General features: G+C 50.9%; 2 long non-coding RNA genes across 3 annotated transcripts; one reads left to right on the top strand and one right to left on the bottom strand.

Moving 5' to 3' along the window:
* Positions 1–1,185: 1,185 nt before the first annotated feature.
* LOC112676615 (uncharacterized) lies at positions 1,186–12,632 on the bottom strand. The gene is made up of 4 exons (XR_003146622.3): positions 12,509–12,632; positions 3,033–6,315; positions 2,719–2,927; positions 1,186–2,252 (listed from the first exon to the last, which is right to left on the bottom strand). It is a non-coding gene; the product is annotated as an uncharacterized LOC112676615 (long non-coding RNA).
* Positions 10,373–16,927, top strand: LOC112676616 (uncharacterized). 2 transcript variants are annotated; one of them, XR_003146624.3, is made up of 4 exons: positions 10,373–10,655; positions 10,798–10,989; positions 13,180–13,246; positions 15,161–16,927. It is a non-coding gene; the product is annotated as an uncharacterized LOC112676616 (long non-coding RNA). The 2 variants fall into 2 exon arrangements; XR_003146623.3 differs by having other exon boundaries at positions 10,375–10,989.
* The last annotated feature ends 1,461 nt before the right edge of the window (positions 16,928–18,388 follow it).

The raw sequence follows: 18,388 nt of genomic DNA on the forward strand, positions 1-18,388 counted from the left end.
GAATATTTTCATCAATTCAAGACCCCATATCCGTCAGCTCTCAATACCCCCATACCTCATCCCTTGATTCCCCACTCCAGCCCTGAGCAGCCATCAATCTTTCTATCCCTATGGATTTGCCCATTATGGACACATCAAATAAAGGGACTCATGCAATTCGTGATCTTTTGTGTGTGGCTTGTTTCACTATCTTCAAGGTTCATCCACACCGTAGCACGTTTCAATGCTGCATTCCTCCCCGTGGCCGGATAATACGCCATTGTGTGGAGAGACCACATTTTGTTTATCAGCTTATCTATCAGCTGATGGATATTTGGGTTGTTTCCACTTTTTGCTACTGTGAATCATGCTGCTATGACCATTTGCATACAGGTTTTTTGTTGTTGTTGTTGTAAGATTTTTATTTGAGAGAGAAACAGCATGAGTAGAGGTGGGGGGTGCAGAGAGATGGAGAGGGAGGAGTAGACTCCCTGCCGAGCATGCTGAGCAGGCTCCCTCCCAGGACCCCGAGATCATGACCTGAGCCAACAGCAGACACTTAACCGAGCCATCCAGGTGCCCTTGTGTACGAGTTTTGTGTGGACATATGTTCTCACTTCTCTTGGGTATATATGTGGTTGTGGGATTGCTGAGTCATGTGGCAATTCTATGTTTAACTCTTTGAGGAGCTACTAGACTGTTTTCCAAAGCATTAGTGTGACATTCCTGTTAGCAGTGTACGAAGATTCCAGTTTTTCCACATCCTCACCAACACTTGTTATTATTTGACTTTTCAATTATAGTCATCCTAGTGCATGTAAAGTGCCATCACCTGTTTTTGTAAATATAATTTTACTACGGGACGCCTGAGTGGCTCAGCGGTTGAGCACCTGCCTTTGGCTCAGGGCATGATCCCGGATTCCCAGGATCGAGTCACGTATCCGGCTCCTTGCATGGAGCCTGCTTCTCCCTCTGCCTGTGTCCTTGTCTCCCTTTCCGTATCTCTCAAGAATAAATAAATACAATCTTTAAAAAAAAATTTTTTTAACTAGAACATGGTCATGCTCATTAGTCATTTACATATTTTGTAAATAAAATTTCATTGGAACAGTCATGCTCATTTGTCATTTACATATTTTGTAAGGTTTTTTTCCCAAGATTTTATTTATTTATTCATTCATAAGAGACACACACAGAGAGGCAGAGACACAGGCAGAAGGATAAGCAGGCTCTCTGCAGGGAGCCCGAGGTGGGTCTCGATCCCAGGACCCCAGGATCATGACCTGAGCCAAAGGCAGATGCTCAACCACTGAGCCACCCAGGCATCCCTGTAAGTAAAGTTTTATTGGAACACAGTCACGCTCACTTGTCATTTCATATTTTGTAAATAAAGTTTTATTGGAACGCAGTCATGCTCATTTGTCATTTACTTATTATCTATGGCTGCTTTTATGTTATGGTGGCAGAGCTGAGCAGTTGTGACAAAGATGATGTGATCCACAAAGCCTAAAGTATTTCTAGTCTCACCCTTTACAGGAAAAATATATCAACCCCTGATTAAGATCAATCCTCTCATTTCTTATAAGAGGAAAATAAGGCCCAGAGACATATTTCTACCCAGGGGCACAGAACCAGGACTGGAATGTTTCTGGGCCTCAGTCCCTACATCTGTAAAATGGGATACAATATCACACGATGGGAGAATTAGATAAAGCAAGATGAGTAAAGTGCTTAGCCGAGGGCTAGACATTGGTTAAACGTGACACTTCTCTAAAATCTGGGGTGCCTGATGCACAGCCTAATGGTCCACCCCTTTCCCCCGGATGCTTTTCCTATCAGCAGCCAGACCCAGTTGAGTTAGTAGTGTGTGAACCGAGCCTTGCTTACCCTGCTCTGGAGAAGCCTGAAGTGTGTGTCCTACATGCAAAGCAGGCTCCAGCATCTGGGGCGTCGCTTAGCATACAGAGGGTCCTCCCCTGCCTGCCGTCCCATGGGTGTCTGGTACACCAGGGCTCTTGCAGGCTTGCAAGCTGGCTCTCACAGCTCTGCGGACTTCACACCTTCCTAGCTCCGTTCAGGGGGGACAGCCCTCCCCTCTCCCCATTGCCACCCCCACCCCTACCCCCACCCCCGCTGCAGCTGTGCACCCCGACGGGCCAAACTTCAGTGGTTGAGAACATGGGCTTTGTTGGAAGTCAGGCAGGTCAGGCTTGGGATCTTGTTCTGGGACCTCAGTCACGTTATTCAACTTCTCTTGGCCTCAGCTTCCTTATCTGCAGAATGGGGACAGGGGTAACTACTGTTTAGGACTTCCCTGAGTATTAAATGAGCTAAATGCATGAGAAGTCAGAAGCACAGTGCCTGGATGGGTTTCATAAATGTCCAGGGGTGGGAAAGAGCAACAATCTTGTGGCTGTGCTCAGGGCTTATGTGGGGGCTCAGGGATGTGACGTGAGCTCCCCAAGGTCACATAGCCGCTGAGAGGCACAACTCTGCATCTAACTTCCTGTGCTACCTCTGGGTCCACGTCCCCATAGCTGGGCTGAAGATTTGGAGGGTGTCATTCTGTTATTTCTCCAGGCTCCCAGCTCTATCAAGGTCTCATCCCCTGGGAGGGTGGAGATGGCTCACCCACCTGTCCATCTGGCCTCCTGGCCAGCCAGCAGTGCCCACAGCTGTCCACAGGGGCCCCTCCTCCCTGCCCTTTCCACCCTGCTTTCTGTGGCTTAAGAGTATCACCTGCTTCTTGCACAACTGACTCGGCCGGGGAGCGCGGGTCCTACAGGTGTTTCTGCTCCTGGCTAATTTGCTTTCACCAAGTGCCGGGCTGACAGTTGTGCAGAGCTCCCTGCAAGCTGGAAATGAGGGTTTGCAGCCATGGCTGTGGCAGGGTCCAGAAGTCTTACTAACTCGGATTCAGCAAAAATGACTCCTCTTTTCAAACCCTCCTGATGAAGTCAGTTGTCAGAAAAAAGAAAATCAGAAAGTCAGATGTCAGCAAAAGATACCATAAAATATGTGGGAAGGGACCCCGGTGGGAACTTAAATCTCACCAGTCACAGCCTGGCTTTGGCTGTCCTTGCTCGGCGCCTGTCACCTGTCCTCAACTCTTCACGGCTGACCTTCATTCAGGTCTTGTCTAAAACGTCACCTCCTCAGGGAGGCCCTCCTAGATTGCTCATCTAAGTAGCTTCCTCCCCGCCTTCTTCTCATCCCCATTTCCTGTTTGCTTCCAACAGCACCCTTCATCCAAATTACAATTTGACACATTCCTGTTGATTGATGTGCAGGTTCTGCGAGACGCAGGGCCCGCGCCCGGGCGTCTCCCCCATCTATAATCCAGCTCTGTGGGCGCCTGGCACGTAGTGGGCGCCCAACGTCCTTCCGGGGAATGAATGAGGATCCTTCTTGGGGCAGCGAGGGCAGCCAGGGAAGCGGCTCTTTGGCAGTGAGAGCACACTGAGCCGGAGGGTCCCCCAGCGGGGAGCTGACCTCATCCCTCTGTCCTCGTCCTAACCTCGTCCGGAGGCTACACAGAGGGAACTGTGCGTACAACTATTTTTGCAGCTTCTCAGACTTCCGAACAAGCTGCCTTCCCAAGAAAACACATTACACAGAGCCTTCTTTCTCCCCCCTCCTGCTCAGCCAGCCAGTGTCCCAAGGACCCGCTCTTTGTTTACGATAATAAAGCCGGGGCCATGGCAACGCATTGTGATGTCATGGGAGTGTGAGGTCATAAATCCTTCCAGAGGAAGAATGGACGCAGCGGACACAATGTGGCCCGAGCTTCCCCTGGCCTGGCCGGGCCGGCTGCCGGATAAGTTTTTCTTATACCAGGTGGATCATTTCTTCCTCTTTCCTTCTTACTTTTTTTTTTTTTTTTTCTCTCTTTTGGGTCCTTGAAAAAAAAAAAAGGAGATTAAAATAAATAAGTAAAAAGTTTTAAAAGACTCAGAATGGAAAGATTTCTCCCAGGAATTTCCTGTTGGCTGGTGTCCAGTTAGGGGATGCCAGCAATAATGCGAACAAGGCTTGCTCGTCCCGGACCTGCAGGGAGGGAGCCGCCCCCCCATTTCCCGGCTTCGTGGCTCAAATATGGCAAACCCACGGAGAGTTTCTGGGCTCCGGACCGTGGGGTTGGGGAGGAAGCAAAGTATTTCTCTGGCTCACGCTCTCCGTCTTGTCTTCTCCTCAATCTTTCTTTTGCTCTTTCTCGATCTTTATTTTTCTTTTTTGCTAATCTCCGTCCGTGCGGCTCTGCTTGGGTCTCCCGCTTTCTGTGCGTGTGTTTCCCCGCTGCTCTCAAGTTGTCTCCTTCCATCTCGGGCTCCATCGCTTAGTCTCAGCCTCTCTGAGTTGTTCTTTCTCGGTGGCTCTTCTAGTCTCTGTCTCAGTCGGCTTCACGGTTTTTGACTCACTGTCTCTTTTGCTCACTTTCCTCTCTGCTTTCCCCGGTGCTCGTGTAACTGAAACAAATCAACATTTCTCACTCGGAGGACTGGCCTTTGTGATCTGCAAGTTGAGTGGCACGGCATCGGCGTTTCCAGGCTGGGGCTCCCCAGTGGCAGGTGGCACATCGACACAGGACACCTGCACCCACTCGAGGAACACGCCAGGTCTATGGTTCGGGAGCCGGACATGCAGCTGGAGCGAGAGGCACTGTGGGCCACCGTCTGCCAGGGCCCGCAGACCCCTGGGTGACACAGGTCTCTCCCAACCAGCCCCTTCTGTGCCACGGCCCCCCACCACAGGGCAGAGCAGCAGGGGAGGATGCCCATTTGTTGGAGGGTGAAGGTGGTGCCGTAGGGGGGTGGAGGTTCTTCCAGACTTGGGCCACCCTAAGGCCCCTGTCCTATCCACAGCCTCCTCTCAACAACACATACTGTGTTCTGCATCAGCTCCCATATTTAACCTGAACCCAGATTTTTCCACATCAGACCTATTGACATTGGGCTGGGTAATTCTCTGTGGTGGGGACTGTCCTATGCATTGCAGGATATTTAACACCACTCCTGGCCTCTATCCACTAGATGCCAGTTGCCCTCCTCATCCCCCCAATTGTGATAACCAAAAATGTCTCCAGGCATTGCCAAATGTCCCCCGAAGGGTAAATCACCGCTGGTGGAAGACCACTGTGGCTCTAGACCATCTCTGCTTTTTTTCCTTTTACTTGGATTCTTCATTCTCATCTCCCTTGCTGAAATCATCCATGGCTCTCAATTGTCATCACATGGGACTTTCTAAGTGCCAGGGACTAATTTCCCAGCACCTGTCTCACGGGGATGTGGTGAAGCTGATGGTGATAAAGCAGCACCCCTGAGCCAGAGCCGGAGCCGGAGCCCGAGCCCTTGTGACTATTATTACTATTGCTTGTGGGGCTCCGCTTCCCTAAGCTGTGCCCTTCCGGGCGTCGGCTCTTGCCCTGGCCTTTCTCTCTTCCTGCATCGATCTCGCCTCTTTTCTCTGCTTGGCACCCTCTTCCTCATCCCCCAGCACCTGGTTGCAATCTGACTGGTACTCCCTCGGGCACCTCCAGCGGAGGCTCCTCTCCTTTCTCAGGACTGGCTGGGGGGTGGAGGCTGGAGGTGGGGGTTGGGTGGGCAGAGCGTTGGCTGACCCATCTCTGTGTCCCGGTGGCTGACAGGTGGCCCGGGGACCACTGAAGGCTCTGATGGGGCAGGGCAAGTGCCTCTGGAGGATGCCTAGGAGGGTGGGCAGGAAGAAGCACGAGGCCCTGTCCTGGGCCGCCCTGCCTCCCACCTGCCCAGCTCCAATCCTGCTCACCTGGTCCTGGTCCACCTGGTCCAGTCACTCTCTCTTACTGGCTCCCGGGGTGGCCACGTGGCCCGGGCCTGGCCAGTTGGAGGAAGCCGGGCCCCAGCTGGCGGCAGTGCACGTGGATGGGCACGTGAGTTGAGCTTGGTCCAATGACAGTTTTTGGAACAAAGTGAACTCGAAGGTGAACCCGGGGCTCCCCGGGGTCTTGAGGGCGCCAGGAGGGGAATCGAAACGGAGACAGGCAGGACTCAGAGGGGCAGCGAGAGTAGCAGGTGTCCCCCTCTGAGGCCCGAGGGCCGGTGATGCCTTAAGTTTCCACCTTGAACTCCACTTCTGAGGCCAATAATTTGCCTACTTCGCTGACACTGTTTGGAGGGAGCTTCCAGCCCCTTTGTGTCAGGCCCAGACCGGGCCCGCCCCGCAGCGTCTCCCACTGCGCTCTTCCGAGTGGGCCTTGCTGGAGAGCCCTTCGTCCTCTGATCTCGACACCCGAGCTCCGGGATTGACGAGGAGCACCTGGAGGTCCCCGTACCCTGTGCGCCGTTTGCCACGCTCCCTCTGCAAAGTCAAGGTGATACTTAGTGCAGGAACTGAAAACACATCGACGGGCCCCAGGGAGGAAGAGAGGGCTGCTGAGTGGCTCTCCCCTTGGGGCCTGTTTACTCCGTGTCAGATCGAGACACGTAGGCCTCCCACAGAACAACGGAAGGCCCTGCGCGGGGGCGAGCTCACCGGGACCACACCTGCGCATCCCCCTGCAAGGAGACGCAGGGGAAGGGGGGTGCTCCGACCTCCACTACAGCCCCGTCGTCGGTGTGCACAGCCCTGCCCCCCACCTCACCCCTGGAGCTCAGTCCAAGGCAACTGCTTAAAAAGTGAGCCGTGGAGGATGGGGGCCCTGGCACAAAATTCCCTAATGTGGACGCCACTGCACCTTCTAGAATGAAGTACAGATGGGCAAATAAGTGTGTGCATGTGTATGCGAGCCCTGTGTGTGAACTGACGTGCACTGCATGCTGCAGATCGCATTTTCATACTAACAGTGCGGTTTGATGCATCAAGCACATGGGTGAGCACACACACACACACCTTGTGTTAAGCACTTTTAAGACCACTCCATGCAAGGTTCTGAAATCCTAAAACGGGGACAAATGTGGGGCATGGGTGCCTTTCGGCAGTGATTGTTGATGAAAGCCAACAGACAGTTCTTCAGGGTACCCAAGGTATCGTCCCCTGGTGTCCAAGTGTAACGGTCCCCCAATCTCTGGGGTTGTGGGAAGGATCCTACAGCCCAGTTACTTCCCTACCGCTTCCCACCCTCATGCCCAGATGGTGCCCGCGATATAATCGCCGTATAACCCCCCCCCCAAGGCTGCGAGCCATGGAATAAATTTCAAGCCATGCTATAAACTGTGCTTTTGGATGTCATTGAGCACTCCCGTGCCAATGACATCACTGTTTCCATGGCAACTAATATAATTAACATGAGAGAAAGTGCAAGGAGAAAGAGAAGGGAAAGAGGGAAAACACCAAGTCCAACCCCAAACAGAGCAAATTACACGGTGGGGGGATGAGGGGGGGCAGAGGGGCCCTATAAAATGTTTTACTGCCACTTGTTAGAAAGGCCCGACATAACTCTGCTCATGGCTGCAGGGGTAATGAGATCATTTGCAAACTGTATCTCTCAAAAAATACAGAAAGGGCTTTGTCGCCTTCACAGTTTATGGAGTTGAAACAGGGAAGCTTGCTCCAGGTGAGGCAGCAACACCATCACCTCCCTCCCTGTTCAAAGCTCTTTTAAGCTCGGGTCAATTCAGCCCAGGACCCAGGGGGACTCAAACAGACGTGGGTTGGGCCCTCTGGGTGTTCACGTCCCACACCAGGCGGCGTGGCCACACTGAAACATACCCAGGCCTGAAGGTGAGACGGGCAAATCCGTGAAGCAAACAGTGTGTGTGGAGGGAGGACGTCTCATATCCAGGTGGCGTGGGAGTCCCACGGTGGTATCTCGATGGAGCCTAGGGACCTCGTGTTTCATTCCCATTAAACAGATGAGCACATCAAGGTTCAGAAAGCAAAGGGCTCTTGCTGGACCTGGCCTGGCTGGGCCTTGACCCCGGCTCCACCTGACTCCTGGCACAGCATTTCCTCCACTGCCTCCAGCTGTCCTGCGTCTTCCCCAGCTGTCAGCCAGCTTTGAGTTGAGCTGAAAGAAACCCCTAGTCCAGCCCTGGCTTTTAAGCTGGATACAGATATGTTAAGTCATTTTGCCTCACCGTGCCTCAGTTTCCCTAGGTTTCCACTGGTTGGTGATATTGAGTCGGAATGATCTACAAATGCTGTGCCACCTGGGTCCACGGGCGGGTGGAGTCAGAGCCAGCTGGGCCTGCCAGAATGCCCCTCCTAGGGCTTTCCTGCCCCATCCCATGGAGATGTGAGGTTCCTCATGGAGACTTGGGGTGCAGAGTGGGTGCGGACGCTAGGAGAAGTGAGGGCAGGATTGGCTTTCAAATGTGCGGTACTCGGTATAAAATGAAAATAGGAGCCCTTCTTCAAAAGAGAGAAACAGGGCTGTTAAAAGTACTAAAATGAGGGACGCCGGGGTGGCTCGGTCATTAAGTGTCCAGCTCTTGGTTTCGGCTCAGGTTGTAATCTCAGGGTCGTGAGGTCAAGCCCCTCGTCGCGTGGGTCTCTGTGCTCAGCATGGGGCCTGCTGGAGAGTCTTTCTCTCCCTCTTCCTCTGCCCATCTCCTCACTCACATGTGTACTCTCTTTAATAGATAGTATCTCTTTAATAGATAGATAATAGATAAAATCCTTTTTTTTTTTTTTAAGTACTAGAATGTAAGAAGTTTTTTTTTTCTTCCACAATCCCTCTTTCTGGACTTGTCGTAATGTTTTTATTTGCTGCTGAACATTGTGCTCTCTCAGGCAGCAGGATACCTGGGGGAAGTGCAGACTCTCCCCGGGGCCCAGGGCCCTGCCGTGATTGGGCATCCCACCCACACACGCCCAGGCCCCTGGCTGCCTGCCACAGGGCGAACATTGGCACCCTGGGGAGGGGCGGGGAAATTGAACCAGACACCTTCTTCTCTCATAGGCCTGCTCCCCTGATCCCCGGTGGACAGGTGACCCCAAGGATATTGCCAGCTCCGCACCGGAGTGCCCTGTACCTGGACTGGGAGTGGGCCAGAGGCTCAGCCCCACTCAGTCACCCACTGAATGCTTCATGGTGCTGCTGCCGGTCTAGGATGTCCTTGGCCCCCACTCTGTCCCCACCCTGAGACACTAGGGATGTGCAAGCCAACCCCAACTTTCCTCACACCACTTGCAGGCCCCTGTGAGGGACAGAGTGATGGCAAGGGTCTCTGGGCAGGGTTGGGGAGCAACAGAGATCCATCCTAGGGAGATGGGGGAGCAGCAGGAACAAGATGCCAGGACTGAGGCTCCAAGCTCCCTAGGCGTGTTGCATTGTCCTATCAACCTCCACTTATGAAACAAATCCAAAGATGAAATTATTAAGAATTTTAAGGTGGTGACAGCAGAGCATTAACTCCCAAGTGCAGGCCCTGTGTGATCACACCTGTCACCTGCCCATGCAGCCAGCCCTGGCTGTGGCTCTCCTCAGCTGTGATTCCACGTAGGATTTCATATGGTGGAAACAAAGATTTTCTAGCTAGAAAGAATGCTAATTATAAGCAAAGAAAAGATAATCCTCAGAAAAACAACAGTCCCTTGGACACCTGGGTGGCTCAGTGGTTGAGCATCTGCCTTTGGCTCAGGGTGTGATTCCAGGGTCCTAGGATCAAGTCCCCCATCGGGCTCCCCACATGGAGCCTGCTTCTCCCTCTGCCTTTCTCTGCCTCTGTGTGTGTGTCTCTCATGAGTGAATGAATGAATGAACAAACTTAAAAACAAAACAAAACAAAAAAGTCCCTTTGCAATGGAAAAATCTGACTGACACGACCTCAGCCAGGCGATGAAGGTCGACACCAACAGAGCAGATCAAGTTGATAGGATACACCCTTGATGTGAGGTGCTAAGGATGACGCCTGACCTCTGTGGTCTTCCTCCCCATATCTAGGATCCCAGTCTAATCATGAGAAAAACCTCACACACATTCCAGTAGGAGGGTATTCCACAAAATACAGGGAGAAGACTCCCCGAAACTGCCAAGGTCATCAAAATTGAGGAAAGTTGAGGAACCACCATAGACCAGAGGAGGCTAAGGAGACATGACGACAAAACGTAATGTGATGTCCTGGATGGGATCCTGGGACCCAGAGCATTAGGGGAAAAACTAAGGAGGTCTGAATAATAAAGTACTGGTTTTAGATAATAATAATGTATTGGTATTGGGTCACTCATCGTGACAAATGTATCATACTCATGTAAGGTGTTCATTTTTAAAAAAAGATTTATTTATATATTCATGAGAGACACAGAGAGGCAGATGCACAGAGGGAGAAGCAGGCTCCCTGCAGGGAGCCTGATGCAGGACTCGATTCCAGGACCTCGGGATCAGGACCTGAGCCAAAGGCAGGTGCTCAAACACGGAGCAACCCAGACACCCCATATAAGGTGTGTTCATTAAAGGGGATACTGGATGTGGGGCATATGGGAACTTTCTGTATCCTCATGATTTTTTGCAAATCTGAAATTGTTCTAAAAAAGGCAATCGATTAAAAAAAGAAGACACTCCCTCAGACCCCTCAAAATGCCCCCGACCTAGTCCAGGGCCTTCCTGGCACAGATGAAGGCAGTACAGTGAAGGTGTCATAATCATGGGTTCTGCGGGCGGGAGATGTGGGTTCCAGCCCTGACTCTGTTGCTCTGCTGTGTCCCGAGGCAACTGACTTCCCCTCCCTGAGCCCTCATCTCATTGTGGGTCAAAAGGGGTGAGAATAACACAGTCACAGGGGTGTTGTAGAGACCAAAGTGGGGACTTCAAGGAGCGTGGCCAGGCTAGTGATGCTGCACCCAGGGGTCGGGAACGCATCCAAGGGCACGGATGACGCAAGCCGTTTCCACCCACCTCAGGGCCACCCCGAGTCAGCACACGTCTTTTGAACAGATCCACATACAGAAATGGCCTGGATGACACGATGCCCTTGCCGAGTGAAGGAAATGCCAGAGTTGACACTGAGTCACCGGGCTGTGTCACTGGACTCCAAGAGAGATGGCGTATTTGCGATCTCCCTGTGACAAGGCCATCCTCGAAGAGAAATGCGGGTAAGTCCAGTCTGAGTGGGGCAGTACGGGGAGAAATGCTTCCACTGGGTTCCTTAAGAGTTTCTTAAAGTTTCTCAAGGGGCGGAGCTCCTCTCTCCCCGGCCCCATCCACGAAGTAGTGATAACATGTTGCCCATCAACATACATACGTGTCTATACACACATATTGTGGTCGGGACTGAATGAGACGGTGCGTCCAGAAGGCCAGCCTCCAGCGGCCTGGCACCAGGCGAGCAGCCTCCAGATGTGGAGTACGGCTCGCTGTGCTCCGACTCGGAGCTGGGCCAGGACTTGACGTTTGTTAAATCTCAAACTGTGCAATTGTTCTCTAAGCCAGGTCTCAGCATCTCCCCTTCGCAGGTGAGGAAACTGAGGGGTTTGAGCGCAGAGCTAGCGCTAGGAGAATGACCGGCCGCTGCCCTGGGACTCAGGATAGCCAAGGTACAATGAGGGATGGACTTGGCAGAGCAGACCCGGCCCCTGCTCTTGAAGAGCACCCGTTCCCCTGAGGGGGTCCTCAAGGCCCTTTCCAGGTACCTCAGCCCAGACACCACCTCTGCGGTGGCCACAAGCCAGAGCAGAAAGTGGACCCTTGCCCAACAATGGAGCCCTTGGGTGCTGGCACCCAGCCCTCAGAATGTGCCCTTAGAGGATGGCCTCTGATTCTTCTCCGGCACAGAGCCCGCAGTGAGGTGATCAACTCATCCCCTTTGCCTGGGACTTTCCCAGTTTTTCACACCGAATGTCCTGAGTCCCGGGAAATTCCTGGCTGGATGGTTGGCCACCCTACAGGAGGGCAAGATATGAGGATTATCATAATAGAATTATCCCTATCATTTAGTAAGTGCTCACTGTGTGCTTGGCATATGTTAGGTCATTTTATCCTCACAACCAGCCAAGAAGGTGGGTTCTGTTATTACATCCCCATTTCACAGATGGAAGACTGAGGTTCACAGAGGCTAAATGGCTTTGTCAAAGTCACATGGGGGCGTGTGGAGCTGGACCTGGCAGTGTCCTTCCCGAGGACAGGCATCCTTGCCCAAATTCCCACAGTGGCATTGTGTGGGCTAGTGGCAGCTCTGTGAGGAGACAGGGGATTCGAACTCAGATTTACATTTCTCCAGAGACCGAACTCTTAGCCACAACCCTCTAGCTAACCGGATTATGCTGTAATAATAAGGGAGCCACTCTACCTTGGGCCTTTTCTATATCCTTGGAACAGCAGGTTGAAACATTTACTAAATCATATCCTTGGAGCTGCCCAGGAAAGGGGAGCTGTTCAAATCCAAGGCGATAATTTTCCTTCACATGCACGGTTGAAGGTCTGCCATTTGGGGCATTTTGTGCGCGGTGTGCAAACACCACCAGCTACAAATGCAATGCTGAGAATCAGAGCCGGTCCAGATATTGGCAGGGCTGGGCTCAGGTTGACTCACAGGTGGCCATCTGAAGGGTGCAAAGGCACCACTTGCCCCCAGCTGTCCTTCCTGCAGCACCCCCTCTCCCGCCCCTGGCCTACCTTGGCCTGAACTTGCCACAGTAGACCTTAATGGGCTCCAAGGCACCGTGTGGCCGTCTCCTTCAGGCTGCTGTGAAAATGCATGTTTCCCAGGAAGGACTGCACCAGGCACCGTCCAGGCGGGTGGCTGGGACTGTTTTAACAGGCAGTCCTGCCCACATTCCAAATTCGGAACCCAGAGGCTGGCAAGTGCCACACTTGGCCAGAGCATCGTACTTCCTTGCCCTCCACTGGAAAGCATTTTGCACAATCATAGAGCCCCAAAGGGAGAGAAAGAATTGTTACTCCATTTCTGCATTACCTGATCACGTGTCTCAATTTCCCTGCCCCGTGCCCCAGACGGTAAGGTTGGGGAGGTCCTTAGCCATAGCATCGGCTTCACGAACATTCAGGTCAATGTGGGAATGGGGGCCATCCATTTTTCTAGGAGCTCTCCATGCACCCCACTTTCCCATGCATTCTCCCCACCACCCTGGGTCAGCTCCCTGGCCCCTGAGAGACAAGGGATGACAAGGTCCAAGTGAGCCTCACTAGGGCACACTGGAGATGGGGGCCAGAAAGACTCTTTGGTGGGAGAGGGCAGCAGATGACCTTGCAGGATGGAGGGGAGGTTATAAAGTTGGGGGGAGGAGGCATCCCCATTTAATCCTGGCCAGGATGATTTTTTCCAGGGCTGCCTTGATTGACCACCGTAACATGGCAGGACGTCTGGGCATGGTTGGTGACATACCTTCCTTGGTAAGAGGATTAAATAAGAATGCGTGGAAAGCTTTAGCACCAGACCCAGTGATACATAATCATTTGTTGTTTTGTCTAAAAATATATGCTCTAATTTATGTCAGAATGTGTCCACTCCTTTCCAGTGCTGACCTTCACCCCACAAACACTTACAATGCCCCCCAGTACCCATTATGTACCAGCCGCAGTGGGTAGCACCCAGCTGTGGAAGGGAATTTATGGACTGCCTACTGACACCAGGCTCTTTACCTGTGCTGTTCTGCTTAATACCCCGAGAGCCCTAACAAGGAAACAGAGCTATCTCTATTTTATAGATTCAGAAACTGAGGTGCCCTAAGGGGCAGAGCTGTGAGTGAGACCAGAGCCCACGGGCTTTCCCCCGCGACACAAAGTTCCTCACAGAGAAACACAGTCCCTGCCTTCAAGAAGCTATGGTCTGCGGTGGAGCGGATGGATAAACAAACGTGGAAAAAAAGAGTCACGGGTGGGAGTCAGTGGACAAATGAGCACCTGTACGGTGCCGTGAGTCCAGTGGAGGCAGATTTCCCTAAGCACAGGAAGTACTGTTCTAGGGCGCACTGCTAAGTGGACATGGGGCGGGGGGTGTTGATAGGAGTGAGTAAGTAGGACACAGAAAAAGCTGGGAGGATTCAGGTGCCAGTTAGTCTTGAGGGCAAGAGGGGAGGAAATCGGGCTGGGGGACTGACTGCAAAGCCCTTACTAATGAACTGAACAAGCTCAGGCTTTGTTCTACAGGTGATGGGAAATCCTTGTTGGCTTCTCATGAAGAAAGTGATAAAAAAAAAGCAGTGTCTTGGGAAAATCCATCCAGTTGTACATCATCATAGTAATTACAAATACTTGCACTACCCTTCGGCATTGTGTTTCTTTCTTTGTCAGCCAGGCACTTGTGCTAAGCTTGTTAATGCCTTCTTTTATCGTCCAAATGACACATAGTGGGAGGTTTTATAATCACCTCCACTGTCCAGTGTCCATTCCTCCGTTTCCAGATGTTGAGATGGGCGAATGTATTTTGCATGTGGATGGATGGGAGTAGAGGGCAGGCCTTAATAGGTTTAATAGTGCCCCCCCCCCATCATGTCCACCTAGAAACTCAGAAAGTGACCTTATTTGGAAATGACATCTTCACAGATGTAATTAGTCAAGGATCTCAAGATGAAATCACCCTGTATTTAGGGTGGGTCCTAAGTCCAATGGCATATTCTTATTAGAAGGGGAATGGACACAGAGACAGAAAGAGAGAAAGGTGATGTGACCATGGAGGCAGATGGGAGTGATGTGATTATAAGCCAAGGAATGCCGAGGAATTGCTGAGGGCCACCAGATGCTGGGAGAGGGGGCATGGAACAGACTCCCTCAGAGCCTCCAGAAGGAACCCATCCTACTGATACCTTGATTTTGGATTTCTGTTCCCCAGAACTATGAGCGAATACATTTCTATTGTTTTCAGCTGCCCAATTTGTGGCAATTTGTTATGGTAGCCTCAGGAAAGTAATACATATTTTGGTCCCTGAGAGACGTAGCTGATTCGGAATTCTGACTCTAGAGTCCAGCCTTTCTCCACTTTGTTCTGACAGAGGGGGGCAGGGATAGCGGACTGGACCCAATCAGAAAGCCTGCTGTGGTGGAGAGCTGAAAACAGGGTGTGATCCAAGGGAATGTGTGCCCTGGGCTATGCACAGTGCCCAGCACACAGTAGGGACTCCAGGTGTGCCTGCAGGAATGGGAACTAGCCACCCTACTAGGTGCTGATCTGTGAATGGGTGTATGAATACACTGGAGATGGATTGCGCGAAAGAGGGTAACTGAGAAAAGGTAAAGGGGTCTGAGTCAAGGTTTGGGAGCCAGGAGAAAAGCAGGGATTGACCCTCTTGTCTCTCCTTCCGTCATCAGGTGGAGACTGGCTAATGTGAAGGCAATGACCTCCATCACACATTTCAGAAGAACTTACCCTTGCCTCTTTCTCCGACCTGGAGAACCAAGATGATTCTAAGTGCTAGCCTTTTAAAACCAGATTCCTATACCCTCATCACTCACCAAAAATTCCCCATTCTCACGCTCCTAAATGGTCCCTCTAACTCTGAAGGACCCAGAAAGCATATTTGCCCCCTGCAACCCCTGCCCATCTCTCTCAGCCTAGAGGAGAGATAGCAGATATATTTCAGATAGGCTGATTTTTTTTTAATCAAAAGGAAATTAAAGAACAGGGAATGATGTACATTTCTTATGGGGAGAGCGGGAGTCTTATTCCTTGCCTGTCTTAAAATAGCCTGATGGAACGCAATATTTGCATTATGCTCAGGGTCAGCTGCTCTGGGGACTGCAGCCCAGGCCTGCCTGGAGAAGGGAGCGAGGGGCTGAGTTTTGAGATTTACTGCATTAATGCTTCTCTAGTTTCTGCGGAGTAGCCACTGGAGAGAGGCTTGGCTGCCGAGGCAGTGAAAGAAACACATGCAGAAACGCAGTATCAATAACTAAATATAACTCACATCTGAAATGCCTTTCACTGCACCCGGAGTGCTTTCCAAATATATTATCTCATTAAATCCACACAGAAGCAGAGGGAGGTAGGGTCCTCGCTCCCTCCTCTTATGAGGGAGTGGAGATTCAAAGCCCAGGGTTTGTGACTGCATGTGGCGTGTCCTTTCATCTGCATCTGCGGTCTTGCACGCGGGCTTTGCAGAGGACCAGCAGGGATGGGCGAAGGCAATGCCAGCTGCTGTAACAAGCCGACCCCCAAATACCTACAACTTCACACCATCGGCATTTATTTCTTACTATGTGAAATCCCAAAGGGGTGTTGCAGATCGTCAGGCTTCTGCACGATCATCTGGGGACCCCAGCTCCTTCCAGCTTTTGACTCACCTCTTAGCCTCAGCATCCTCTGCATTTAGCCTATAGATGGGGCAGGGCTTTATGAGCCGGGCCTGGAAAAACCCCTCCCCCATCTTCCAACTACATTCATTGGATGGAGCTCAGTCACATGGCTACAGCTACCTGCAAAGCAGACTGGGAAATGTAGTCTAGCTGTGAAGTAGGAGAAAGAGGAAGGGATGTGGTGAAGAGCCAGCCAATTTCGAGTGACCCTCCACTCCCACTTCCTGCTCCAAGCAAGGCAGCTCCAATTCTATTTTATATATTGCATTCTACATCAGATTGAGTTTGAAGAAAGCACTCCAGGACTTTAAAAAAATGTGTCAAGATTCTAGATCAGTGGTCCTTAGACAGGGCTGGTTATTTGGACTGCTAGGGTAGGTTGTGAAAAACATAGATTCCTGGGTTGCTCCTTTGGTGATTCTGATTCTGTAAATACAGGGTCTGCTGTAGGCTCCACCAGTGTATATGTTGAACTTCATCACTTGCTTTTGGAAACCCATAAACAGTTTGGTGAAGAATGCAGATGGTGGATGGTCATGGTGATTACAAATTAGGGAAGAGCAAAAAGTGCTGGTGAGGACGTGGAGAGACAAGAGCTTGATGTGCAACCACTCATCTAGAAAAGTTGAAGCTGGGGCACCTGGAGGGGTTTGGCTGAGTGGTTGAGCGTCTGCCTTTGGCTCAGGTCCTGATTCCAGAGTCCTGGGATCAAGTTCTGCAATAGGCTCCCCACAGGGAGCCTGCTTCTCCCTCTGCCTATGTCTCTGCTTCTCTTTCTATGTGTCTCTCATGAATAAATAAATAAAATCTTTAAAAAAAAGGAAAAAAGAAAAGTTGAAACTAGACACACTCTGTGACCCAGCAAGTCCACTCTAAGCTTCTGTTCTAGAGGCTCTCACCCATGTGCACTCATAAACAAACATAATGATGCATCATTGTTATGATGGCCAAATTCTGCAAATAACTCAAATGTCCATCAACAAGACAGAAGACTTGAAGGGATAGACTGCCATATGGTCATATGATGGAATACAATGCAGCAACGAAAACAAATGAACTATAGCTATAGACAGGAATATGTTGCCTCTCTCAAACGTTTTGTTGAACACAAAGAAGCAAAGGAGAAAAAAGGATCAAGGATCGAGAAAACAGCCTTTGGCATCAGAAAATCCCCAGTTCAAACCATGCTAGCTGTATGTGCTTGGACCAATTTCTTAGCCCTTAGTTCTCTTGGTTTCCTCATCTCTACCATGGAGACGAAAAGCCTTCCTCAAAGAAGAAAATATAGTCTCCTTGTTGGAAAAAATAGAAAATGTGTTTAGCACAGGAACTAACACATAGGAGGTCTGAGATACATTGTAGCCCACCTAGGGAAGCAAACACCTAATCCCTGTGAGCCAACAGGTGGCGGGATCTGAGACAGCAAATGCTGAGGGCACTAATTGTACCAACCTTATTCCTGTCTCTGTTTTATGTCTCTATTTCTGTTTGCCCTGCCTTCCCCATCCACTTCCTTCCAGTTAATATCACTTGACTGTATTTTTTAGAGTCCAGTGAGCTGCTTTAGATGATTGTGGAAGGAGGCACATAGGCCTGCAGACACTAGACGTCCATGCCGCCATGTTGCCTTGATGTAGGTGACATGACCTCCTTTCAAGTCGTACCTTCTGGCACAGTCTCAGGGCGCATCTCAGAGGCTCCTCACAACCTTGTGCCACTCCTTGTTTTCCTGGCTCCACTTTCATTCCTTCCTGAGGACCCTTCTCAGTTCAACCCCACACTGTCCCCCTGGTTACACGCCCACCAACTTTGGCATCAGGTGACAATTCTGCCCCAGTTTGAAAATGGTTGGAAAATACTGGCATATTCCAATGATGAAACTGGTCTGACCCGACATGGGCTGCTAGCGCATCCTTATGGTCTGGGGGCCATCAGGTTCATTTGTTAAAGAAGGGAAAGGTTCCTCAGAAGTTATCTTGCCATCCTAATCACCAAGCCCATTTTCCAGTGATGGCCTCTACTTCCTTTCTCCTGAGGAATGGGCCTCTCTTCGAAAGGTTTGAGGACAGCAGAGATCATTTAAATATCTCAGACACAGAATTACCAGAAGGGCGTCCAGGAAATGCTAAAGGTGATTACATAAAAGCAGGATTCTGTGGTCAAATCAGTTTTGAAAATATCTGGTAAATCACAATTTAAAGGAAGCCTGCAGGACTTCTCAGAGCCCTTAATACACTAATTTGC

The sequence above is a fragment of the Canis lupus genome, chromosome 26 (assembly GCF_003254725.2).
Source record: "Canis lupus dingo isolate Sandy chromosome 26, ASM325472v2, whole genome shotgun sequence".
NCBI lineage: Eukaryota > Metazoa > Chordata > Mammalia > Carnivora > Canidae > Canis > Canis lupus.